Below are 7,500 nucleotides of genomic sequence, written 5' to 3'. Positions count from 1 at the left end.
GTTTCTGTACTCATGCTTGTCGTAAGGCAATAAACTCCAAAGAAAATCCAAGAAGGAAACAAAGCCGATGTAAAAAGCAAAAATGTGGCGATTTATTCTCAAAATATCCAACTTAAACAAAAATACAGGTTTCCAAGCAAAATTGTGGGTATCCGGTCTCTCACCTCACACTAATTGACAGAAAACAGAAAAGCTCTTATGTCTAAAATGCAGTTAAGCTACGGTCAGAAAATTGTTGCTCCCGTCCTGCTCTGTTACCTTAATTACCTCAAAACAGATGCCGACAGGTGCCCACATGGCTAGTATTTACTACCTTTTTACTACAACAAACTGTGCTTTACGGCAGTATCGGTTTTGTGGCAGCAATACAAAATAAAAGCATAATAAAACCTTATCTACTGAGTAGACATTACTTACATTAAAGGTCCCATATTATGAAAAACTGACTTTTTCTGGGATTTGGGGTGTTATTGTGGGTCTCTGGTGCTGCCACACACCTAGAAACTTTGAAAAAAGACTATCCGTGCTTTTTTGAGTAAGATACAGATATCTAAAGGGGTCCTGCGTGCAGTTTCCAGATACACCAGTCAAATTTCCTGCTGCTGTCGACGTAGACGGCAGCTCATTTGCATATGGCTACCCCACTGCCCCTCCCTTCACCGCACGGTGTCGAGTGGGTAACGGCTGCGGCCGGCTGCAATACCAACGTCTGCGGCGGGAGGCGGGGCTGGACCGGCTGGACGGTCCAGCCACGCCTCCCACCGCCGGCTGGACGGTCAAGCCCTGCCCTCACGGAATCACCCCCAAAGTTAGTCCACCCCGGCGAAACTGGAGAAAGGACAAATTCTGTTGGAAAGTGATGTCGGTGAGTGAAGAGAGAGAGATATCCTACGCGACAGTAGCGTTAGCATTTTAGCCTAAGCGGAGGCAGGAAGTAACGGTCACTATGGGACCTTAACTCGGAAAAAGGCTCCATGTAAGTGAACGGGAGTCAAAGTTTTATTTCATGATCCGATTGAATTGTGCCATGAGAAAAAAATATGACCTCTACCTGTTTAAAACATCATGTTTCACACCGAGAAATCAGCAGTTTGTTGTAAAACTATTGTAAAATAAAATTTAGAAGAATCCGTAACCAGAAAGACTACAAGTCGCGTAGGTGACGTCACACACCAAATGCCGCCCTTTCCCATGTCAGTTGGTGACGTATTTTTTGTGGGACACCCGATTTGTAGTCCGTAGAGCGGTCTTCACACAAAATACATTCTTCCGTTGCTGCTTTACGACAAACTGCTGATTTCTCGGCATGAAACGTGATGTTTTAAACAGGTAGAGGCCATATGTTTTTCAATAGTCATTGCAGATGCTAATTTATTAAAAACCTGTAAATATCAACCATATGTAATGCTGGGGGATGTGTGAAAGTTATGGGCATGTGTGCAAAAGACGCTATATGTGGAACACAAGAGAAAGGTTAATAAATGAAAACAATTTTCTTGAGTCCTTGATTCAATTTATCTGTAGTATATGCTGCAGATGATTTATCAGTCTGTGGTGGCAAGATTGTCGTTTTTTTTCCATTCTGCTGGCGAGGTGGCATCAGACACAAGCATGCAAGGCAGCAGGGTAAACTACTTGGTGGTGGAGAGATGTACACTGAAGATGTGGGAGGCCATTCAGAACAACCACCAGGATCATCCTCTTCATAACATCTTTATGGATCAAGAAAAAAGGCAGTGGTGGACATCTCCCCTTTCTTCACTGCAGGATAGATAATAATTGTACTTTTTTTTTTTTTTTTTTAACAGGGAAATAGCTTGGTCTGCTTGAATGCTGCACCCATATTATATATGTGTGTTTGTATATATATATATATATATATTTTTTTTTTTTTTTTTTTTGCCTGACCTACTGCTAACAGATTTCATAGTTTGATCTGAAGTGTCTGTTCATTGTTGCGAAATAATAGAAACATTCCTTTGGTAATGATTTGCATTATTTTCTATCACTGGCGTTTTTTCAATCATCTATCATCATGATATTCCATGAAAAGGGTAGCACTTTTTTATTTACTTAACCAGTCAGCTGAGAACCACTGCCCTTGATTAGCTGAACAAGTCCCAAAATACACTCCACACAAACGGGCACATACAGTAACAAAGGCTATGACACATCAATACAGGACATGACGCTGTATAGGTGTGAAGTGGTTAAAAAAAGTTTTCCAAGGTATGTTTTTTTAGACTGATGCAGACCTACATCATTAGAAGATAGGACAATTACATAATGCTTTCTTTGATTGTTGTACAGTCTGCTGATTGATGCCTACATGATAATTTATGTAAAATAATCACTCACTTCTCTGCATTTTGCTGTTCTCGGGTTTCCGTTAATTACATAAACAATGACAAACCTATTTGTTAATAGCAAAAACACAATATGTCGCTGCAAAAGACATTGCAAAGAAAGTTTTATGTTCACTAAAGTTTTATTAAAATTTTAGATCAATCTTCAGTCAAATAGTCGTTTAGTAAATATACAGCAGTAGGGAAAAATCCTCCATCCAGGCGCTGCTTCTACCGAGTTTCCGAAACCCCGACTGTCCCTGAACCAACCACGATTACGTAGTGCACTCTAGGCAGAGCTTGGCGTGTGACGTGTGTGTCGTGGGCGGGGCTTGACAGTCCAGCCGGTCGTGTGACGTGCGTGTCATGGGCGGGGCTTGATGTCCAGCCGGTCAAGCCCCGCCTCCAGCCGCAGACTTTAGTATTGCAGCCGGCCGCAGCCGTTAGTACTTGACGGTGTCTCCACCCACCAGGTGCAGCTACCGTCTGGGAGATCCGCCATTACGCTATTGAAATCACCATGTCCAAGCTCAAGGAGAAGTGCGCTGTTGTTGCTTGCAAGGACCAGCACAAAACACTCCATCGTCTCCCAGGACAAAAGAGCAGCATGGATTGAATTTATTTTTGAGGCCAATGTCCCAGCTGAAGTTGGCAAAAACTGTTGGTGTGTGCGAGCCACTTTGACGCTGACTGTTTCACTAACTTGGGCCAACTACAAGGCAGGAGTAGTCGGCTAACTTCTACTCAAAGGAATACTTGCAGACCAAGGACATGTAAGTATACAAATAATTTGCTGTGTGTTCCTGTAGATAAGGCTGAACTCGTGCGTGATGTACTGTGTGTTGTGCCATTGAGAACAAGGTACGGTTAGCAGCTAACCGCTAACGTTAGCTTCTCTGACCACACAAGTTAGTGCTAAAGCAGAATCATTCTGTGTATTATTTCTGATCTTGCACATTATGTAATGCGCGTCCTAGGGAGATGTCTGCATGTGCAAGTATTTAGCTGTGTTATTTAGCAATTTTACACGAACTAACCAAGCAGTGTCACATAGTACCAGCTAATGCTAACCGCGAGCTTCTAGTTCGCGATCAACACGGTCTCCACACGCAGACCCGGAGAGCCGGTAGGTCAAGGTACATACACACACCCTCCACCGGGTCTAAGTTTTCAGGATTTTGTGAAATAATGCATTTGAAAACGTTTTCTAAGTTGGAATATGTTGGCATAGGGTCAAAACGAGTGTACTGCTGAATGCTACACAGCAGGCTGGGCCCTTGACCAAGTAATCGTGACTTTTTGTTTTTAATAGCTCAAAATAATGACCATATTTCCAGCTAGAAAACACGCATCTCTCTCCTCCCTCCATTTTTGTGTTGCTGCGTGGTGTTACACGTGAGTTATCCTCATGGTAAAAACGTGACTTGAGACGTACGTGACATCACTACCGACACGCAAGAATATATATTTTTACTAAGGAAAATGATAAAAAAAATAATTGTAATGCACAGTGACTTGAATAAATAACTTTAATCTGATCACTGGTTTGGAAATGTTAACGCGTTAGATCACTCGTTACTGAAATAAAGAGGTCAGGTTAGAGTAACGTAACGCGTTGCAGCCTTTAGTGCTTGAATTATACTGTAACAGTGCTGTCATGTGTTACTCCTAACTGTGATTACTTGTTGAGAACATTTGCCCATTTCTTGCAATTGTTTTATGTTTTATTGTCTTTCTACTGTTCAAGACTCTATCTGGCTGCACTGCATTACAGTGAGAATGCTGATAGAGGACAAGCCACCACATCACCAGGAGATCCTCTTTTCAAACTGAGCTTTCCAAAGTCCAGGAAGGGAGAGTGCAGAGCCAAACCAGTGAAGACAGGCATGACATTCTGTAAGTTTTACAATCTTTTATTTGAACTTCTCAAATTAAAATAAACATGGACACACAGGCATCACACAAAAGGTTGAAAACAAACACAAGCACTAAGTAATTAAGTAATGAGATAAACTTTACAACACTGCAGCACAAGGCTTTTTGGTTCTACTGCAGTTTTCCTGTAAACATACATTTTTGTTTATTGCACTGCAGACTGAGGTGATGCACTGTTGGACCTGATCTTCGAGAAGGTTTCCAGGACCCTGCCCCATGTAAACAAGGTGCTGAAACTCATAATCCCTGAAGACCTCTCGGACCCACAAACAGGCAGCACAACTCTCACTCTCCACCCCAGAGAGGCCCAGCACCAGCTTACAAAGCTTCTGTAGGCTATATTGGCTGAACACAATTCAATATAAAGTCATCACTGAATGTTTACACCCATGGCAACTAGATACTTTCTTTGTTATTATTTTCATATTGATATTTAAGTTAATATATAAAGTCAAACTGTTTCACTTCAGATATTTATTTTCTTGTTATTTCATTCATGTCAACACATGTTTACAAATGTTTCTTACAATAACACATTTTTCCCGACTGTTCTGTGTTTTCATTGTTTGATATGTAATTTTCATGGTAATAAGTAAAAGATAAACTATAAGCAATGTAAGATAGAGGAATCAGTTATGTACTTTTCATCATAACACTTTTGCGATAAATGAATAGTATTTATGTGACTAAAAGCTTACTGCACTATTCCCCTCAGACGTAAAGGTCCATAGTCTGTCCGATAAATGTTCAGTGCATTCTGCAGTGCAGATACATTCAGGCAGACACGTTACAGGCCAGGAGGGTCCACCATGCATACTGGTGTCTCAGGAAGCTGTTGTAGTCTTCGTGTAACCTAGAAATTATGAAAGGTAAGTGAGTGACAATAGATTAGAGAAAAGATAGACTGCAAAATGACAACCATGTTTGCCCAGCGTTCACACTTAATTGTGGTATTTCCATACAGCAGATCTTCTCAGGTTCTGTAGGCATTTGTACACAACTGCCACAGGAACACCCGCTTTTATGCAGAATTTTTATTATCCATTGTAAACTGTAATCGCTAATAACGTCGCATTGTTTCTTTCGTAACATATCTAAAGTTTATAAACCGGCGTAACTTGTTAAAAAACAATTCTACTGGTAGAGAGGTGATGGGAGGCAACTGTGGCTTACTGAAAACTACAGTTAAATTGCTGGCAGAAGCTAATTACAGGTCGTCATTGCAAATAAGAACAGGTTCTCAATTAACTTACCTGGCTACATAAAGGTAAATAATAATATGGGGTTACGCTTTTGTCTTGTAACGGCTATTGCTAAATTGCCTCCGCGTTACTGCAACTGGACAGCAATAAACACCAGCCGAGGTTTGGCTAGCTTCATGATGTAAACACTTGAGGCAGGAGAAGGGGGCTGTTAGTTGAAACAACGCGGCGCAGACGGCAAGTAAGCTCGTAAAACTTTCGTTAGTCTGCAGTTACATAAAAGTAATGTCGAGGTAACAAACTTAACTACTAACCAATGAGAAACATCAATGTTGATTCTTGGCTGCTTACCTTCTTCTGGAGCCTTTTGTTCTGGGTCGGACTGCAGTCTGTTGTCCGGCGGCCATTACTCCCAGAAACTCCGCCGTTGCCATGGTCACATGATGCCGTCCTCACGTCTTCCGCAGGCAGGAAGAGGTGGGCGGCACCGTGGGCGGCGCGCAGTAGCTCATTAGCATTTAAAGGGAAAGGCACTGAAACAGGCCACCTGGAGCAGGGCTGTGAAACTGGTGTTTCAAGAACCCTGCTGTGCTCAATCCTTCAGTTTATTTCGACCAAAGCATGTTACTAACATTCCATTTAGACTTCAAGGAACCATGTTAAGAGGCAGAAATTACCATAATATGGGACGTTTAAGATGAAACAAAATATCAGTTATGATTAATTCTTATAAATGAAAGCATAATATATATTAACTAATTAGACACAAAATGCAAACACAAGCCCCATGTTCTCCATGGCTCTAACACTGGTCAAAAGTAACATTAAATATTTACTTGTGTTTTTTAAGCATGTTTTGTCGCTAAATGTGAAAAAGTTGCCCTTTATTTTAGCATGTGCAACTTTACAATTGGTGCCCCTTAGAAATATAGCACTAATATGTTACTAAATACTGTTGGGGTGATTTCTTTTAGACACCTTGAGGTCATTATTTTGGTTATTTGGAAGTAATTACAAAGACATTTAAGTAATACTTGACTTCATAATAGGGCTGCACGATTATGGAAAAAATGTGAATCACGATTTTTTTGCTTAGAATTGAGATCACGATTCTCTGGCACGATTTTTTTCACAAAATGTTTATTGCACTGATGAACTTGATCAAAACAAAAACAAAAAACATAGTAGTATGGCAGAGGCTACTACTACTATGCCTCTGCCGAAGCAATGTTTTTTTTGTTTTGTTCAAGTTCTATCATTGGATGAAAAATGATTTTTACAAGAGTAAAAAAAAAAAAATTGTCTCCAGGATGAGAGGGCATCCTTTAATACCTCATGTTGTGCAGTGTTTATTGGGGCCGTATCCTTGGCTAGGTGATATGTGATAGCTGCTGTGATCGGCTTTCTAAAACGGAGGCATAATACTCCTCCTTTTCCAAAAGCCGCCTCTGAGGTAGGCGTAAACATGTGACGTGACGTGAAACCCGAAGTTGGGCTGTGAACAGCTGACAACGAATTTGTCTTAAAAATAAGAGCTTTACATTGCACCCCATTGGAGTTTAGAACTGGGTTCTTAGCAGGGGGGCTTTTAATTTGAAAGTAGCGACCGTTCCTAGATTGTGGCTACAACAACAAGCTAACACAACCATACAGCTAGAGATCCAGTAGACGCTAGCATCTCCCGGATCTCAGCGGCTGTCCAGTTGCTCATCTAGCAGGCGAGGCGGAAATAAGTGGACCCTCCGAGGCGGCAAATCGGCGGACCTAGCCGCCAAAATGACGGGCAGATTGGCGGCTTGCTGCCCTGTCTAAAAACAGCTTCTCACTCACTCCTTCCAAACACTCAACTGCAGGCGGGCTTCCTCCACTGAATCACGTGTTGTAAAGACGCTTTACCACAGGTTGAGGGAGGAGGCAGCGGCAGTGCTGCGTTTGGGGGCGCTTTAAAAAATCCGGGAGGAAAATAGGAGCATTTGTTTGTGATTCAGCTCGAGAATGCTTCAGAATCGCTGTGTGTA

The sequence above is a fragment of the Sparus aurata genome, unplaced genomic scaffold (assembly GCF_900880675.1).
Source record: "Sparus aurata unplaced genomic scaffold, fSpaAur1.1, whole genome shotgun sequence".
Taxonomy (NCBI): domain Eukaryota; kingdom Metazoa; phylum Chordata; class Actinopteri; order Spariformes; family Sparidae; genus Sparus; species Sparus aurata.
The sequence above is the reverse complement of the archived record's forward strand: the minus strand, read 5'-3'. Positions refer to the sequence as shown.